Source organism: Trichosurus vulpecula, chromosome 8 (genome assembly GCF_011100635.1).
Source record: "Trichosurus vulpecula isolate mTriVul1 chromosome 8, mTriVul1.pri, whole genome shotgun sequence".
Lineage (NCBI taxonomy): Eukaryota > Metazoa > Chordata > Mammalia > Diprotodontia > Phalangeridae > Trichosurus > Trichosurus vulpecula.
This window is the reverse complement of record NC_050580.1, coordinates 163,773,182-163,793,973: the sequence shown is the minus strand read 5'-3', so window position 1 is coordinate 163,793,973 and position 20,792 is coordinate 163,773,182. Positions and strand designations below refer to the sequence as shown.

General features: G+C 39.5%; 1 protein-coding gene across 2 annotated transcripts in view; it reads right to left on the bottom strand.

Moving 5' to 3' along the window:
- The window catches only part of CCPG1 (cell cycle progression 1), a 49,492-nt gene extending 33,735 nt beyond the window's left edge, over window positions 1–15,757 (bottom strand). Inside the window, exon 1 of one of the 2 annotated variants that reach the window (XM_036734637.1) lies at window positions 15,294–15,757. The gene's annotated coding sequence lies outside the window, so the exon portion shown is untranslated. The remainder of the gene's footprint in view (window positions 1–15,293) is intronic. The other variant, XM_036734636.1, reaches the window with a different exon arrangement.
- Between the last annotated feature and the right edge of the window lie 5,035 nt (window positions 15,758–20,792).

Sequence of the window (20,792 nt, the reverse complement as noted above, 5' to 3'; positions counted from 1 at the left end):
TATAAATGTTTCTCACTCAACTAAATCTTACTTTAATGTAAAAAGAACATATGAATTCAGAAACTAATGTGCAGGAAATGAGTGAATTAGAGGGACTAGAAATTACTATCACTAAAAAATAAACACACAAAAACACCTGTTTGCTTGCTTGCTCTTCCGTATACAAAGTAATGATTCTAATATCAATAAATTAGAGACAGATTAATTAATTGTTACCTGATCTGATGGTATCTTCATCATTCCTGAATAACTACATTTTACTATGAAAAAGAACAGATTTCCATGACCTCATCTTCTAGAATACAGGTGTGATGGAGAAAAATAGGAGCATTATTCTCCTACATGGCTAAAATTCTGTTCTCAAGTAAACAATGGGTTGTCAGCAGAGGCCCCAGAAGGATTTGGAAGGAAAATGGACATAGATTAACATACTATTCAGTGATTAAATGAATAGTCACTTGACATTTTCAATCTCTAAATTTTCCTACCCATGGCATTCTATCTATACCTAAGTCAAAAAAATAAAATGCTTTTCAGAGATTGCCTAAAAATCAAATAAAATTGTTCCCTTGAAAAAAGATTTCCTGTGAGGAAGGGAAAAGGATGTTTCAATCTTGCAAAATAGTAAAGCACTACATATATATATAACTACAGTCTTTTTAAAATTATCTAAATTAGCCTATCCTGTTTTGGAATAAGAACACCACATGGAGAAAATCAATGAAAAATAATAAGCAAGTCTTGCCTAACATTTTTTTCATTGCAGGAGAGCCACAAAGGGGCTCTTTCTCCACTGTTGTTACAGGTTGATGATGTAATTAGGTAGTAAGGCAGCCTATACAGAAAAATATTTATAGTAAAAAAAGCAGAGTATAGATAAGAAAGTACTGGACCTTTACAACCTAGCTTTGACACTTAAAACCTAGCTTTTTAGGGAGAGTAAGATATTTAACCCATAAATAAATTTAAACCATAAGTTATCATGTGAATGTTATTTGAAATATCTGCTTTGAAGTTAACTTGACAAGTATAAGTCTAGTTTTGAGTGCAATCCATACAAAAGGTGTACTTCTTAAAAAGCTGACATTTTTACAGTACGGTATTCCTCATAAATTGTCATTTCTTCATATCTTCTTGGTATTCTCTTCTCTTCAGGTTTTCCTGATAATGCTCTCTCCTGGTTCTCTTGCCTTCCTGTCAGTCTCCTCTAATGAATCTTCATTCAGGTCATGTCCGCTCACCATGGGTTTCACACACGTCTCACTCCTGGGCCCTCTTTTCCTTTCTCTCCATACTATCTTATCAGCTCCTGTGCAGTTATCTTCTCCATTAGGTAAGCTCCTTGAGAGAAGGGAATGTCTTTTCCCTTTCTTTGTATCCCCAGAGCTTAACAACGTCTGGCATATAGCAGAAACTTAATAAATGCTTGTTGACTTGAAACTGAACATTGCAAAACCGTAATGACTGAACTTAGCCCCAAAGAAGAAGTCTGAGAAGGGAACTTACCTTGTTACTTCACAGAGGTGTGGGAGGATGATGGGGGAGGGGGAGCTAATAGATGTGAAATACTACATATAATGTAAATTTTTTTTCAATATGCTTGCCAGTTTTGCTGAACTGTTCCCCTCCTCCGCTTTTGTCTGTTATAAGGGGTGGATCTTGGAAAGGAAAGATGGGAGGTGCACTGGGAAATGGAAGTAACATAAAAACAAAGTATAATAATAATAATTTATTTCTTAAAAGACTAGTCAGCAACTAGGAAAGAATTTTAAGTGATTAAAAGGCACCATCATGATAACAGTTAACAAATTTCAATGTTAACTCAATAAATATTAAATTGGAAATACTGGCTTTCTCCCACCGATATGTAATGTCATATACTTGAAGATGAATAAATCAACTCTACCAATTCTTATACAGAGCAATGGTATATATCAAAAACATCATTTTTGGAATAAATAGCAGATTACTTATCTTTAAAGACTTTTCCCCCAAAGATTATGGAAACACTTTAAAACCTCATTTTTTGTTCAACTAGAAATCTTAAGAAATAAATATTTCTCTAGTCTAAAATCCCTTTTCAAACTTGGACTGAAAGGTGGGTTGGTGGAGAACAAAGACCTTTCTTAGGCAAATTAAGTATTGTGACCAAACTTAAAACAAGGATTCAAGTCTGGTTAGGATCATGGCCTTCCCACCCCCCACCCAAGGGATTGTGCTATAGACCCATCAGCACAGAGCCTGTCACAGAGTAAGAGTCTGATAAATGTTTCTTGATTTGACTTAGAATAGGGACAGTTTCACTCCAGTACCTGTAACATAATAGCCACTTAATCCTTAGTGATTAATTTCTTCCAACTAGGGTGATTCAGGTGTTACCAATTCAGCCTTCCCTGATTCACTCCACCTTTAAAAAGCACAAAACAAAAATGCACAAAATAATCTCTCTTTAAATTTCTTCTAATATTTTGTTAGGACTTTTCCTTTGGCACTTTATAACTATCTGTGTACATGTTTTTCCCCTTCCTAGTTCCCTGAGGGCAATGACTATGTCTCCCAACTCTGTCTCCTTGGGGCCTAACTACATTGAACAGGCTCTTAAAGATTTATTGACCTGATACTAACAAGTCAATACTAGATGACTAAGCAGATACAGCTTGGGACTTGGAGTCAGAACGACCTTACATCAAATCCTGCCTCAGACACTTACTAGCTACGGGACCCTGGGGCAAAACACTTAACTTCAGTATCTTAGTTTCCTCCTCTGGTAATGACAGCATCTACATAGGCTGCTATAAGGATAAAATGAGTTAACATATGTAAAGAGCTGAGAGAATAATTATTTCTCTCTTATATTAATAACCAATTATTGAATTAGGACTGAAGTTTTTTCCCATTCCCCAGTCCTCATTCAGAAAGCAGTCCCTGTAGGTTATTCTGGCAGCTTTTGAAATGCAGGGCTTGACTGCTGTTGTTGTCTGTCTTTCTATTCTTAAAGAGGACCATGACAACAGGAAGGAGATGTCATGACTTGCAAGTGAATTAGGTTTAAGTGAGGCAGGGTTGTGCAAAGTCACCAGCCTCACTCTCTCCTCTGGAGCCATCTGGGTCCAGTGACAAGATATAGATCAGGGTGATGGAGATGGCCCCAGATGCAGTGGGAGACCTTGGCCTTTTCAAGCTAAGGTCTTTCCCAGGTCTCAGTGATTAACGCTAGGTAAAAATGAGGCAAAGAATGGCCTCTTTTACCTAGTCAAAAAAATAAAATCAATCTGGGAAAAAAAAAAAAAAAACCAAAAAAAAAAAATCAATCTGGGAAGGGAAGACCCTCAGGTTTCTGGCCAAAACAGAAATAATTGCTATTTATACTCACTCTGAGCCATCAGAATACAAACAATGACCAAGTAAGGCTTGAGCTGAGATCTGCTGTTGGCCAATCGATGAGAGCCAGAGTTATTTGGGTTTAAGGAATGGCTATAAAAAAAGAAATCTAGCCCATAATCATCAAGATATCTTGCTAGGTTTCACTGATCAGAGCACCCACAGGCAAGGGTATGATTCCCTATGTGGACAGAAATGGAAAACTTAGATCTGATCAAAAAGTAAAGAAATTCTGGTTTAGATAAATTGGTGGATTCCAGCCCACTGTGTTTTAGTCAGACAAGTCTGGATAAAAGTGGATTCTCCCTTTTGTCTAGATTACCCTAGATTGGGTAGTATGGGTATAGATAAGTCTCTTTGTCGGAGACTGAGGGATCAGTCTTGAGTCACAGTCCTTCAGACCTCAGTAGAATAAGCCCATCTTTCATTATTATATTCATTCTCTCATCACCTGTTAACCAATCAGAGTTGATTTCTACCCTCAGGAACACCCACTCTTCCAAGGGCATATAAACAGTGAGTGGGTTCCATGAGGGGTCTTTGGTTTATGAGAGAAGGCAAAATGACTAGCATAATTAATGAAATGATTAATTACCCAGGAACTATGTCTCTCAAACTTTTTATACATCACAGTGTTTTTCAAATCTTAAAACACTATAAATGCCAGTTACTATTAACAGTAACAATGGTAATAATACTAATTCAAAGATCAATCCCAACCCATCCAAAACTCTTCCTACTAAACTCGTCGCCACATCCTCCCATCATTTGTCATGGAGGATCTACCCCACATTCCAAGGGTCTTTTAGCATTTTGTGGATACAGCACTTAATTTTGCCATGTGTTAGCCTTCGTTCTTGCTACATGACTGGCCCACCTCCTTTTCTGATCATATTATTTGTTAGATAATAGTATCCCTTATATCACTTGTTAAATATAAATGCCATCTTACATAGTGCTTTATAAGGTATTTCTATAATTGACATTTATATATAATATGTACATGAGCTAGTTAGATCAATCAACAAGAATTTATTGAGTACTGGGAATACAATGACAGAAACCAAAATAAGTCCCTGCCCTCAAGAAGCTTACATTCTACAAGGAAAAAAATATACATATATAAGTATATGCAATACAAATACACAATAAAAACAAGGTAATTCTGGAGAGAAAGCAATAGCAGTAGGAGTAGCAGGAAAGGCTTCATGTTGCAGACTGCACGAGAGCTAAGTGTCAGGAGGAAAGTATTTCGTAAACCATAAACCAATACATAAACCTCCTCATCATACAATTTCTCTGTACATAAGAAATTAGGCAATGTACCTGATTTTTTTTAATCATAAGATCATAAATTCAGATCTGGAGGGGATCTTTAGAGTCTGGCCCATCCTGCCATAGCCAAACCTCCTAATTTTACAGTTCAGAAAACTGAAGCCCAGAGCAGGTAAGGAAGAATTCACAAACAATAAGGATCCGAGCTGGGATTCCTGTCTAGTCCTCTAAACTCCAAATCTAGCACTCTTTTCACTGTAGCAGCTGCCTCTCATCAAGCGGCAACATGGCATAGAAAAAAGAGAATGGTACTTAGTTTTAAGAAACATGAGTCCAAGGCTCTGATACTACTTGTGTATTCATTCCCCTAGGTCAGGGCTGTCCAAAATGCTGCTGCAGTGCAGCCCCTACAAGCATAGAAATTTACATAAAAGCTTTAGTAAAGGAAGCAGAGCTCTCACTAAAATGGCAAATCAAAATATACAGTCTATTGTTTCAATAAAAACCTAAGGTTGGACAGCCCTACTCTAGGTGACTCACTAAGACTGTCTAAATTTCACGTTCAAAAAAATATGCAAAAACTTATCCAATGAGAGAATTGCAAGAGACCTTAGAAATCAATGAATCCAACCCACTCATTTTACAGCTGAGGAAACTAAGGCCTTGAGGTCAAATGACTTGTCCCAAGCTCACACAACTAGTAAGTAGAATAGCCTATCTAAAAAGCAAATCTTATGACTTCAAGTCCAATATTTTATTACACATTAAGTTTTTAACATTATTTTCTGTAACCTAAAAAAGCAGGTAATTGTTTTTTCACCCTGCCACATCTCAGTCTTGGGACTGAGACTAAGAGCTACAGAGATTGGGCAGGGAATGACAGCAGTGAAAATGGAGGGTCCACACAAAGACTACAACATAGTAATTGGAAAGAATACTGAAATAAACAACAACCTGTGTAATTACAATGACAAAGCAAACACGGCTCCTAAGAGTCAGCAAATGCACCTCCAGCCTTTAAAAAGTGGAAGACTAAGGGTGTGGAATGTGGCACTCTCCTTCAGATCAGATCAATCTGTAGACTGGTTTTGCTGAACTTTTTTTTTAAAAGCTACCTAGGTTGGAGGAAAAGTATATCCAGAAATGAATGTGTAATAAAATCAAAAGGCATCAAGTAAACTTAAAAAAAAAATAAAGGACTACAGGGGACACCAATCACTACTAAAAACAAATCAAAAAAGAGAGAAAAGAAAGTAGAAAGGCTGCCTTCTGAGAAGACAGGGATGTGGGCCTATTAAAATATAAAGAAATACTCATAGTGGTCTGAAGTTCAATTACAAGTATCATCCCCCCCCCCCCCCCCCCCCCCCCCCGCTTCCATCTGAGCATTCCCTTATTGTTAAGTTTGCTCAAACACCAATGTATTACTTTAACAAATTAGTCCTCTCCTAGTTTCTAAAAAGAGATCCTAAGAAGACAAGCATAGCTGTAATTGTAACAGAAACAATGATACCATCTTGCACAAAGAGTGGATAGGTGATTTTGGCATTCTGATATATCATCTTGTGAAGAATAATAATAGTTCATCCTAGCAATAAAGTTACACTTTTTAAATGGCAACTACCTCAAGAGAAGTAAAGTTTAAATGAAGAAAATAACGTTAGAGAAAAAAAGATTTAATTTGGGGAATTTTGTTTTACAGAATCCACAGAATCATGTTATTACCCTCAACTTCTGCTTACAAATATGTCATGAGAATGGTAGCTGAGAAATAGAATGGGAGAGGGCTCCCAGTTATAGCATTAACTAGACTTGTACTTACAGTATTAAAGTGCACCCTGAGGTAAACTAGAACCTTAGGCCATTTTTTGTTTTTATAATTGTAGGTGGAAGCTGCAATTCACATTCTGTAATGTAGAGAAAGAGAGACAGCAACAAGACATTCAATAGATTAACTCTTTTTAATTGAGATTTTTTTTCTCTTTTCTAAGGACAGTTTAGTCAACACACAATTACCTCACATATGTTTGAGGTAGTGAGGCAGGGAAGAACAGTACTCTCAGTTTGTTTGCTTCTATGGTGTAACATCCTCCAAATTGAGAAATAGCAGCAACTATTGCTATATTTGAAGATAAAGTAATCCTTTCTGGTTTTCTTGCTCTAAAAGGCAATAGTACTCACACTAAGTGACAAAGCAAACCCAATACACTAAACTTAAAATTTGGAGGGTAGGTGGAGTGTTTTATTTAATTTTTGCATATCCTCCAATACCTAGTACTGAGGAGTCAAAGAACTGTGAAATGTCTTTTCTTTTTAAAAAGTATATATGCCTGTATATAGAACAGAATAAAGAACACAAACCATTCTTACTAACGTTCATTTCACTTGGCAGAAAGAACATGAGATGATCTTTCATACGGAAACCTCTTTTAAATTATCTAATCATATGAACCTGATCGCTGTAAAACCACAAAACACCTCAAAATTTTCTATATTTTATTAAAGTATCATCTTTATTTATAACTTTTGTTTTATACTGCAATTTCAGGACCTTTCTATTGAGCAGTATGAAAATCAAATCAAGCCAAAATCTCCAAAGAACTTAATACGAATTTCACACAGACCACAATGCAAATGCACATAGTGAAAATAACCAGACTGCAACATATAACCAACTAGGAACTCTTAAGAAAAAAAGTAAAAGATTTTATCAAAGAATTATATATATGACAAGGAAAGGATGAAGTGGTCATGTGACAAGCGCAAGGGATGACTGGTAGATAGCCAGAGTGTTCCTATGGCAAGGAATCAAGGAATGCCTCCAAAACGTTGGCTGTATTGATGAGGTACAAATACCAAAGTCGATGCAATCTTGCAGAATGATAAATTTCCTGGTGACAGATTTCCTGGGAGGATGATCAGAGTCCTTAATACAAGGTTAGAAGAATCAAACTATTTGAATACACTAATGCTAACTTAAACTGACATTTATATAACCGTAGCAGGAACTTTCAAACACACTGCTGGTCTATAATTTATCAAGTATCTCTTCTAGAATGTCCAGTGGATTTCCATCTACTACTGCTTATTTCCTTTCAAATCACAAAAATCAAAACTTAAAAGCATAGCACACTTAAATTATGTAATTCTTAGTAACAAAACTCATAGCAGAAATTATTTAAAACTCTAAATAATGGCTTAAAGCAACAAAAAAGGAACTGAGAAGATAATATCCCCCCTTTCATTAACCAAGTCAGTCTGTGTTGAACACTATAACCCATTAAACATTATTCCTACTTATAACCTAACTGTAAGTACTAACAAAAGGCACTAAATCTCAATGTTTACAAAATCCAATGCTTTATCAAATACAGGTAAATCTTTTCAGGAAGATCAGAAGGTAGTGTTTTGTCAATCTGTAAGCTGATTAAGAATGAAGTATCTTCTAATTAATAAAGAAAAGCCAAGCATGTAGGTTTTATCTGGATATACCAGTCAAAGTAGGAGGAAAATTAGATCAAAGTAAAATCAGTTTCTACATATGAAGATATCATATTTACCTCTTGTTGCTTTTATCTGTCTAGTCCAATTGCTCATTTCCTACCCTCAGAACACTGATAAAATTTAGCAGCCAAATGAGTTCATTTGCTTAGACTTTTCATCTGCTAGGAAAATGAGCAAGAAGCTAAACAGAACAATTGGCATGCACTTGTTTAAAATAACTAGTTTAAAACTACACAGGCAGTATGGGCTTCTCAAGACCTCTCTTCATCAAATTTTATTGACAAGTACATTGTACTAGAAGATGGAAGATGGGTTTAGTCCTCCATTCTGACATTTACTAGTTTTGTAATGTTGGGCAAGTCTCTGAACCAGCTTCATCATCTATAAAGTGGAGGCAGGAATAATAAGCCTAATAAGGAGACAGTAAGAAGATCTTTCACACAAGTAGGAAGAAGTAGTTTCCAAGGCTCTTTTAAGGTTTGTTACAAAGCATCCACCCCACAGTGCTATTAAGGACCACAGTATATATAAATATAAGCTATTGTTAAAATTAAATACTGCTATGTGCAAGGATAAAAAGGTGAAAAAGAACACAATTCCTACCTGTAAGACATATACACAAATAAGCACAGTATAAAGTAAAATATGATCATAGCGAAAGTAAGATTGAGACAAAAGCGTTCTAAGAAAATGTGAGAGAACACAATGATGAACTATAAATCCAAAAGAATCAAGAAACCCACCACCCAAAACTTGACAGAGAAGTAATAAATTTAAAATACAGAAAGAGACTAAAATTTTCAAACACAGCTACTATGGGAATTTGTTTTTTGTCAAACTATGTACTGAATGATTTTGCAAATCATTCAGTACATAGTAGATTTAAAAATCTACTCATTGTGGCATATGAGGGGAGAAACATTAATTAAAAACATACTTCTTATACTTGAAAATAGTAAGCTATAAGCCATTTCTTAAAAAGAAAATGTGAGGGACAGATCACATTCAGCCAGGATGGAGGAGATGGAGGCTTCATAGAGGAGATGGTATCTGGGCTGGGACTTGAAGAAGGAAAACTTCAAAACATTTGGAACTGGAGAAGGAGTGGATTCCAGGCAAGGGGAAAAGCCTATCTTGAACTGTGGAGACAGAGGGCATAGAATGGGATAGTAGTTAGACCACAGAGCATCAATTCTTAACCTGAGGTCCGTGAACTTGTTATAAATTTCATTATTCTATTCAGCAAAAACTTGCCATCTCCCTCCCAATCACCACACTCCCCCAAAGAGAATGAATGAAAAACAAAACTGCTGTTACAAACATGTATCGTAGTCAAGCAAAACAAATCTCCACACTGTACATTCTAATATATGTATAAATACATATATATGGTATGTGCGCGCACGCACACACACACGCACGCACACACACACACACACACACACACACACACCCCTTTGTCTATGTTTCATTCTGAACTCTGGTCTTACACAGCCACAGTAGCGGCAAGCCATATTGTTGTTACAGAGATACACCACAAAGAGGAAGAATGGTTGAGAGGTTATTCTAATAGCCCAGAAAGACATAAATGAGGTCCCTAAACTGGGATGGTAGTACCAGATGAAAGCACCAGATTTGGAAACACAGAATCTGTTTGGTTTCTTATCAGCTAGGTGTCCTGGAAAACCACTACTGAGGGGTTATATTTTTCCTCAATATAAAATGGAAGGCTTAGACTAAAAGGCCCCTGAAGTAATTTCCAACTCCAAATTAGGTGAAAAAGAAGATGACATAGGGAGAGATACTATACAGGCTGACTCAAGCCTTGGAAATTAATTGTACTAAAGTGAGGAAAAAGAGGAAGAGGATTTGTCCTCTGGCAGGATATGGGTGCCATCCATAGTACTAAGAAGTCAGGGAGTGGGGGAGTGTAGTGAAATTTGAACAAAGAGTGGAGGTACTGGTGGGAAATCTACATGGAGATGTCTAGCCAGTAGTTAGAAATGGTAATAGGAGCTCAAGAGAAAAACTGGGGCTGCAAATATGTGTATATAAGTGAAAGAAATCGATTAGATTGTATAGAAAGAAAGAAAAGTAATTCACACGATCTGAAGCAAGATCCTGACTCTAATCATTGCTCTTTCCACCATCCGAGGCTGCCCGTACCTCTCCCTCACCCATCTTTCCTAGTCAGTCCTTTCTCTCAACTAACACAGCATCCACCTTCATTACTTCTTTCCTAGTAGAAAGAACATTAAGGACCTGGGTTCATCCCCAGCTTTGCCAATTGCTGGTTGTGAACCTGAACAAGCTACTCAATTTCCTTGGGTCTCAGCTTCCTCATCTGTGAAATGAGGTTAGACTAGCCAACCTTTAAGGTCCTTTCTAGCTCTGAATCAATGAGATATGAAGACCTTTTTTTGGTGGGGAGGGAGGAGGATAAGGCTGAAGAGTGGGAAGATGACAGAGACGGAGGAACAAATGAATACTGGAACAAAATCAATGGGAGGGGATCAACAGACAAATGGAGGGGGGTTAACCTTGGCCAGGATGGGGCAACTGATCAGCTGTCAAAGTGATAATCCCAAACTGTAGCTCTGGTCATTTCACTCCCTTATTCAAAAAGTTCCACTGGCTAGCCAGTACCTCTCGGCTAAGGTATATACTACCCTGACTTTTAAAGTCCCATACTTATTGTATGCTATCCCCCTTCTTGCACACTTCATTCCACTCAAAATGGACTACTTGTTGTCTGTCATACATGCCATTCCATCTTCTATCCTCATGCCTTTGAACAGATTGTCCCCCATGACAGGAATACATTCCCACTTCACTTCAGCCTCTTAGAATCCCTAGCCAGCTTCAAAGCTCAGATAAATATAACCTACTGGAAACGTTTTTTTGGATCCTGCTGGGCATTCATCCCCCTCCCCCCCCACCTCAGCTGCTTGTACCTCCTACACCAAAAGTACCTCAAATTTACTTTGATCTGTAAGTGGTTTACCCCAAAAGAAAGTAAATTCCTAGAGGAAGAGGTTTGTTTTGTTTTGTCTCAAAAGAAGAGAAACTCCTAGAGGGCAGGGATTGTTTTGTTTTGCCTTTGTATCCCCATGGATATAGGCAAAGTACCAGGAGGAAGAAGTGCCAAGAAGAGGGAAGGCAGAGGTATTTAAAATTGTTGAAGAGGTTCTTAAAATTTCAAGCCAGAGATTCAAGGCAGGACTAGCCCTAAGCAAATTTTGGAGAAAAGACTGTGTCCCAGTCTTCAATCTGCCTAGTCCTTCCTCTATGCCACTCTAACAAAAGAGAAAGATCAATCATCTAATAAGCATTTATTGTGTCCCTGGCTCTGGCATACTTTAAAAAAGGTAAAAACAGTCCCTGCCCTCAAGAAAACATGCAATTATATAAAAATAAGATATGTTCAGGAAATATTAGGGGCTCTCTCAAAGGAAACCAAGAAAGGTTTCAGGCAGAAGATGGGATTTTCACTGAGACTGGGAGCTGGGGAAGCCAAAAAAAGGAGATGAGGAGGGAATTTCGAACATGAGACAGTCAGTGAAAATGCACGCAGGTGGGGACTGAGTGTCACTGGCTTACAAAGAAGGAGGAGAGGAATAAAGTGTAACACCAAAAAGGAAAGAAGGACTTTAAAGGCCAAACACTGGATTTTACCTTTGATCTTAGAGACAATAGGGAACCACTGGAATTTATTGAATAGGTTAGTGACATGGTCAGACCTGAAGTTTAGGAAAATCACTTTGACAGTTGAGTAGGATGGATTGGAGTGGGGCCAACTAGAGGGGTATTGAAATAGTCTCGGCATAAGTTATAAGAACTTGCACCTGTGTGGTACTAGTGTCAAAAGGGAGAAGGGGACATTTATGAGAGATGTTGTGAAGGCAGAACCAACAGGACAGAGCAACAGATTAATGGAGGTGAGGGTGAGAGAGAGAGAGAGAGAGAGTGTGTGTGTGTAAGGAGTTAAGGATGCAAACCTGGGTCATTAGAATAATGTGGAAATAAAGTACAAAAGTCATGAAAGCTTAAAGTGACCCCACTCTCAGGGTCTTCTTTAGGAAGTTTGAGTTAGACTCTCATAATAGCTAACAGTTACATAAAAAGCTGTCTTTACAAACTAACTCAAGAGACTTTTAAGGCTCAGGTCAAGCTTCTCCAAATCCCCTGAATTTGCACTATATATAGGTAATTGTCTAGTGTGGGTAAAAGACTATTTTTTCTGTTTCTTATCTAACCTACCATAATAAGTTTCTCCTATTTAATAAAATATATTTACTCATCCAACAAATATTCAGGGCTTCCAGTGTGCTAGGTGCAGTAAAAGAAAAGATGAAAAGATATAGTCCTCAACCTCAAAGAGCCCTAAGTTTAGTGGAAGAAATATGATGAGCATATAGCTTTGATAAAAGGTATTTTGTAGAAGTGCAATAGGGTAGTTATTCAAATGAGAGCCATAGATGAACTCGTTTGTACCTGAATTCAAATTCCAGTTCTGCTTACTTAGGGCAAGTCACTTAACCTCTTTGGGCTGATCAGTTTTCTCAGGTGTAAAATAAGAGGGATGTTCTAGATGCACTTTGAAAATCCCTTCCAGCACTAGATCTAACAGGCCAGGAAACAAAATCAGTCAGTCAAATGCTTACGAAGCATCTATTATATACTAGACCAGGGGTGGGGAACCTTTGGCAGTGAGGCCAAATGTAGCTCTCTAGGTCCTCAAGTGAGGCCCTTTGAATCTAAACTTAACAGAGCAAATCCCCTTAATAAAAAGATTTGTTCTGTAAAACTTGGATTCAATCAAAAGGCCACACTTGAGGACATAGAGGGCCACATATGGCCTCGAGGCTGAAGGTTCCCCACCCCTGTGCTAAGCACTGTGCTAAAACCAGGGATACAAAAACAGACAAGGAGTTCAAGAAGCTCACAATTTAATGCAAGAGAGAATAAACAAACAAATACTGAGGAACAAGTTGCATTCAGGATAAATGAGAAAAAATTCACAGAGAGATGACACTAGAATTAAAGGGTGGTTGGGAAAGGCTTGAAACCAGGAGGTAGAGATGCAATTAGTTCTGGCTAGTGGATTCAGAAAAGTCTATTGACAGGGAATTATCTCCCGGAGGCCTAAGAAGGTTAAACTGACTTGCCCAAGGTCACATAGGTAATAAGTATCATCCTCTATCTTTCCTCCTTTATAGTCATACACAGAGGAAAAGCTATCTACACTGTCTCCACTTTTTCACTTTCTACTGACTGCAACCCCTTACAATCTGGTTTACTTTCCCACTAGATAGATGGGGATAGGTTCCTCCAAGTTAACAATGCTCTCTAGACTGCTAAATTCAATGGTCTTGCCAGGCATGGTAGCCCACCTCATGTCCCACAGACTTCTCAAACAAGGCATGTCCAAAACATAACTTACTGTTTTCTACTATCTCCTCCTCCAACTTCCTTATTTCTGTTGAGGGCCCCACCTATATTCCAATGACCCAGCTTCACTACTTGAGTATCATCCAAAGCCATCATTCTCACATCTCAATATCCAATTGTCAAGTCTTGTTATTTCACTTCCCAGCATCCCTCACAACTTTCCTCTCTGTCTACTCACATACCACTCGGCCTTAATTCAGACCCTTCATTCCCTCTCCCTGAACTATTGCAATAGCTTCCTGATTGGTGGTGTCCTTGCCTCAAGTCTTCTCCCTTCTTCAATCCATCCATCCATCATTTGGCTTATTCCTGAAGTGCAGGCCTGATCATGTCATGTCATTTCCCATTTTAATAACTTTCAGTGACTCCCATTTTAATAAGCATCAGTGATTCCCCATTACCTCTAGGATACAAAGTTCTCTGTTCCTGAGATTCTTGACAACAGGGTCTGTTTTGACCTTTCTTTTCCTCCCCTGTGCACAGCCTGGCACTTAATAAATGCTTGTTGACGTGGAGGCCTGGAAAGGCTGGAGCCAGACTGTGAAACACCCTTCACAATCTGAATCTAACCAATCTTGCCGAGGTGATAACACTTTTACGCTCACTTTTGGCCCAACCACTCTATTTGCCGTTTGCTGACCACCACGTTTCCGGCTTCTGTGGTTTTGCACAAGCTAACCCTTCCACGCCTTCAACGTGCTCCCCCTCCTCGCCTCTGACTCTTGACACCCCTTCCTCCCTCTCCCCCGAGACTCAGCTCAAGAGCTGCCTCCTCCAAGAGGCCTTTCGTGGCTTCTCTAAGTCGTTACTCCCCCTCCCCCACTCACCTTGTATTTATGTTGCAAATACTGTTATTACTTATCACAGCCCAGGTATTCTCCCAGGAGAAAATAAGCTCTTCGAAAGCAACCGACAGCCTCCACTTTCGTTATCTGTATCACCAGAGCCTAGCGCAGTGAGGAGCACATAGTAGGGACTTTATTTTTAATAAATGCTTATGAGTTTGATTGCTTCAAAGGAGAAACCCAACCCGGGGTGATGAGCGGGCTGGTACAAGGGCAAAGAGGTGAAGAGCCAAAGAGGGTGGGAATGCAGCCCAAGGGGGGCTCCCTACCCTGGGGACCTGAACATCCTGCAGAGCGAGAGGCTCAATAATAAATGGTGTCTGGATTGACCCGAAACCAAGGAAACCAGCGACCCTCCCACTCCCTCCTTCCCCGTCGCTTCCGACAGGCGCCCTCGGGTCAGGATGGAAGCGGCAGCTCCCCTTCCAGACTGAATTCGGTCGTTATTAGACGGTACAGGGAACAGGGAAAACAAGCTTCCCAAAGCAGATTCGATCTGCAGGACCCACGGTGTCGGTGGAGCGTTAGGCTCCGCTCCATATGGATCCCACAGGTTTCGTCCCAGCCTAGGAAAGGAACCCTGGCTGAAACCCCTTTCCTCTTTCCATAAGCTCAAGCCACACTCCCCCAGAGGGGTCAACAGACACCCGAAGAGTCGGCACGCACGGATGCACACAGCCCGGAGAAGCCCCGGTGCCAAGCCCCGGAGACCCTGCGTGAGCCCGGGCTGCAGCCCCAACCCGAGCCGACTCCGGGCGCTGAGAAGGTTGCCCGCCTCAGGCAGAAGATGCAGTACCGCGAGCCTCGCAGAGAAACCAAACGTGACGCGACTCTTACCTGAAAGTGGCCAGAGCCACCTCCCGAAGCCAGCGCTGGCAGTCGTGCTGGCGGCGAGTCGAAGCTCAGGTCCCCAGTGACGCCTCTGATAAAAACAACAACCTGCTTCACAGACTCCGGCTGCTGAGGCGACTAAGACGACCGGCGGCGGCGCCGAAGGGCATGCTGGGACATGTAGTCCCCCTTCGCCCTGTCTTTGGGGGAAGGTGGAGTCGGAGAACTACGATTCCCATAGAGCAATGCGGCCCCGCCGTTGGGCGACATCGGGAAGCAGCGGCTCGCCCAGGGTGTCAGCTGTGCGATCACAACATCCGGGCCTTAGCGCTAAAAAGGGCGCATGAGCTCGTTGTTATGGAAACGGGTTCGGGGACTTCCCCGGCGCTGATTGTACCTACTTTATTCTGATTGATCTCGAGGGCCGGACTTACCTTGCCTCACTCCTCCGCTCTAATCTGGGGAGTGACGGGGCGTTTAGCCGTGTAGCGGGTGGCGCGTTCTTGGCCGCCTCCCCGCCCGCCCACAGCTGCCTTTATTTAGTGTAGCGGAAACCGCGTTTGCTGAAGAGATTGAAGGAAATGGTGAGACTTTCCTCTAGAAATGACTGAGGAGGACTGGACTGGGCTGGGCTGGTGGGAGGGATGGGCGATGGAGGGTGGGTGCATGGGTGTTTGGGGAGGGGGGTTATTTCTGAGGACTGATGACACTCAGGAACAGGGTGGGGGCTCGGGGCGGGGGAGGTATAATCAAATTCTCTGGCTACCTTGGTTATAAAGGAGGGCGGGAGGGGCGGCGGGGGGTGAGGGGAGAAGAAGGGAGAATTTGCCCCAAAAGACATCACGTCAAGTTGTGTAGATGGGCAGAGCCGCCGCCAACCATTAACCCCTAGCAAGAAGAGCAGCACGAAAACGATGCTCGCAGAGAAATAGATTGTGTTTCTTATCCGAACTAAGGGGCTGTGGAGTGGAAGGTTAACTGGGAGCTTGGACGGCCCCTTGTTTAGAGCCAAGGCAAAGAAAACAAGAAGTGGGGGAAAAATAAGTCGTTAGCAAAAGATGTAACCGTACCTTAAATTGGCTTGGTAAATTTCAAAACATTTGCACTTTCAAGGTACTCCCAAAAGTTCTAAAAACTTATAATGTAAATTAAAATACGATTGTTCTCTCGTAAGGGACAGCAGCTGCTGACATGATATCCAGGCGTACTGAAAAGAGCACTGGATCCATTGTCAGAAGACCCCTCCCCTTCCAGCTCTAACATTCTATTATACCCCTCTTCTGATACCACATAAAAAAATGTCATGATAAAGTAGAAATTACCAGTAATTAAATTGTAACTTTAAAAACCAAAGCCTAAATGTTAAGGGTCAAATAAGTTCAGCACTTACGTACTGAGTTAACTGTAAAAAATAAAAATAAAAACTGCCAAATAATTCTTTGGTCTGAATTTTATTGAAGTTTCCTGTTTTGAATGAACTGGATTCTCACAAGTCTAAAGCAGACAGAGTAAGTATAATTAATTGATCAGAAACTTTCACTAAGCACTTACTGTGGGGTAGATAGATGGAGTTGGAGAAGATATAAAGATAAAACATACCAATTCAATAGTATTTATTGAGTTCCATATGCAACACAGTCCTTGCAGCACCCAAAGAGCTTACATTTTTATAGGCACGTATGCTGCAGAACATATAGTAAGACATATACTTTTATGTCCACTGTTGTTCTAAAGGAGTTACAGACTTACAGCTCTCTATGTCATGGAAAACAGCATAGCTAGGTATATCTAACCATAGCTGCCTGCTTATTATGTTCTTTTCCCTCTTCCAAGACAAAGGGGTGACTGATAACCCTCACCTAGTAAAGATTAAGTAATCTGGGGATAGAACAGTTCTTAGCTGGGGAAAATTCCCCTTTCCAGAACCTGTCTGGGAAGTTGAGTGGTAGCAGTTATCCGGGAAGATTGTAAAGGAAGCTAACTCAGGATGGTCTAGGGGAAAAACCCAAGTCTCAGTCCTGGGTTCAACTGCTAACCAGCAGTTATAATGTAGCTGTTATATGAATCAATTCTGCTGTTAAATGAGGATAATTATACTACTCCTGGTCTTCAGGGAGATAAAGTAGTAGATATGAAAGGGCTTTGAAGAAGTTAAACATCTAAGTATAAGCTTTTATTATGTTTAGTATATTGTGAAGCGTTAGTGAGGTGGGCCATGCCTCATGCTATTCTGTGTCATAGTTTCCCTACTTCCCTCACAGTAAATATATCCTCCATGTTTATTGGGTTGCACTAAGGAACTACTAAGATCCTAACTCCTAACTGTTTACTTATTTCAACTATTTGAAATCTTTAGTATTTATTAGAGTGTAATGTGAATTGGTTCTTTTAACCAGACAGTTACCTAAATTACCTTTAGCTAATTTAGCTAAATTACCCTTTCTTCCATCACATCTGCCACCTCCACCCCTAAGACCTAGCTGCACATCCTTTTTGCAGATTTTCACTGCTTGAAACAAGGCTTCAGAGATTTTTCTAGGAATGCACTTAAGGATGCATAGAAGCAAGCTATGCATAATGAATTATTGTATCATTTGATCTAGATAGCTTTTATGCCCTAGGGAAAGTCCTCTGGAACCAATGATCTTTTGTTCACAGACTCCCTTCATCTTAAGTTGCTTTATCTCATATTCTTTCCATCTTCTGGTACTCAGACCTAGACTCTTCAAAGAAGATACCTCATCCCTTCTCACCGTCTCTTGTGATGACCATTCCTTCTTTTAGGATATAAAAAAGCCTCTCTCAGGAGGCCCAAGTCAGTCAAAAAGAGAGGATCTACAGGCAATCTACCACTGTAGTTGGTCACGAGAATTACCATGAAGAATTATTGAAGACCATTTCACACAAATATGGAGGGCCAGAAGAATTTTATGATGAGCTGCATAGAGTTTTACCATGTTTGTCTTTCTGTCATTGGCAAGTAACTAGTATCTAAATTCAAAGTGCAGGCCAGTCTCCCTTCTAGAAAAGAAGGTAAGAGGGCCCAAAGAATATTATTCTAGTCTCCAAATTATCAGGGACAATATAGAAAAACAGAAGGGCTTAAGACACAGAAATAAAGAGATCTTAAGAGGCAGAAAGGAATATGACCTATCTTAGAGCATTGCTAGCTAGTAGAATGTGTTAGGAGAAAGAGAAGAAGGACCATTGAATACCTGTAGTTAAATAATAGATCTCAGGTGCTTTTTTTTTTTTTTTTTTTTTTGCTGAGGGGGCACCTTACCTTGACTCTCTGAAGAGGAAGCATCTGCTTAAACCCCAAGGAATAATAATAGGGATCTGGGGTGCCATTAGGGGAGAGGTCATAGAATAAGGATCAGAGGAAAAAAAGACAGGTAGTATTTAAATAAGTAGTGTTCACTCTCCTTGAGGGGTCTTCAAACAGTGATTGGACAACCAGTTCTGTTGTGTAGTGGAGATTCCTTTTGAGTATGAGTTTGACTTATATGGCCACTGAGGTTTCTTCAAACTCTGAAACTGTAATTCTATTAATGTGGTAAGGAGTACTGAAGTAATTATTTGTCTGTCTCATGTTAACAGAAAGAATTGCTATGTTCCTGAAGCATGTATCTGAGAAATAACACTCCCAAACCTTGTCACCCTTCATTGCTATTCTGTGGATTCACGTGGAAACAAATGATATGTATGGGCAAAAGGAGCATAGAAAGTATTGCTAGGGATGATGATGTCTTAAATGAGAAACTGAAACCCTTAAGGACACAGATGGTATTTTCATCACAGCTCAAAAAAAAAAAAAAAGGCAAGAGCTAAAGAAAAAAGCAGAAATAGGAAGGAACAGCTGTTTAAGAAGATGCTGCCTGAACTTAGGAATTCTGATCAACACAGTGACCAGCTACTGTTCCATAGGACTCATGATAAAACATGCTACCAGGACCAGGTAGAGAGGTAATAGACTTAGAGTACAGAATGAGGCATGTGTGTATATATACGAATGCATACATATATACACACAAATATATATTTTTGGACAGCTAATATGGGAATTTATTTTGCTTGATAGAAATATTTGTAAGGGATTTGTTTTTCAACCAGGGGAGGGAGAAGTCTGAAGGAAAGAATTCAAAACAGAAAATTTAATTAAAAAAAGAAAAAGATGTAGTCTGGGAATGGGATATGGAGACCGTTACCACAACTAGAGGCAGCTAAGTAGTGCAGTGGATGGAGCGCTGGACCAGGAGTCAGGAAAACCAGAATTCAAATAGAGTCTCACGCTTACTAGCTGTATGACCTTGGGCAGGTCATTTAACCTCTGTCTGCCTCAGTCTTCTCAACTGTAAAATGGGAGTAATAGCACATACCTCACAGGGTTGTTGTAAAGTGCTTGGCACAGTGCCTAGGATATAGTAGACACTTAAATGCTTTTAAAAAACTGAAAAGATAGAAATGATAGGCTCTTAAGCATGGAATACACCTAGTGAGAGCTAGTAAAAGATGAATTTGCCTAGAATTGTGCAAAGCTAATCAAAAAAATTTAAATGGAAAAAGAAGGAAGAGGAAGAAAATGGTCTCTCTACCAAGGTAGATAACACAGAGAATCTTTTTTTTTTTAAATAAGTCTTTTTTTGTTTTTGTTTTACTTAGTATTTTATTTTCCCCAGTTACATGTTAAAAACAATTTTTATCATTAATTTTAAAACTTTGAGCTCCAGATTCTCTCTCTTCCTCCCTCCCTATTTCCCTTCATTGAGAAGGTAAACAATTCGATATAGGTTATACATGTGTAGTCATGCAAAACACTTCCATAATAATTAGTCATGTGAAAGAAAACATAGACAAAAAAAAACCTCAAGAAAAATAAAGTAAAAAAAAGTATGCTCCAATCTGCATTCAGACACCATTAGTTCTTTGTCTGGGGATGGATAGCATTTTTCATAAGTTCTCCAGAGTTTTCTTGGATGGTTATATTGCTGAGAATAGCTAAGTCAGTCACAGCTGATCATCCTACAATATTGCTGTTACTTTGTACACAGTACATTTCACTTTGCATTCAGAGAATCTTTACAACATAAGAGCAACAGAAGTAGAGAAACCTGGTAATTTATAGAAGAAAGAACCTAAAAAACGAACTCTCAGACTTCAGATGTCTGTATACAAATGAACAAAATATGAGTAACAAACAAAATGAACTAAATATCTTAACGCAAGAAGACAAATTTAACCTAATTTAACCTGAAACTTGACAGGATAGAACAAAAGAGGAGGTAGCCATGTAAATTTAGAAAATATATTCATATGAGGAAATCCAGGTACCTGAATGAGGAAACATAATAGAGAGCATTTTGGTAAAGGTCACTAAAGGAAGAAGCAAAAGTCATACTGTCCTAGGTTTATAACATATAACGCTTAGATAGAAACAAGAAATAGATAAATTTTGGAAAAGATCACAAACCTGGCATGAAGACATGATATCGATAGTGGTAATGA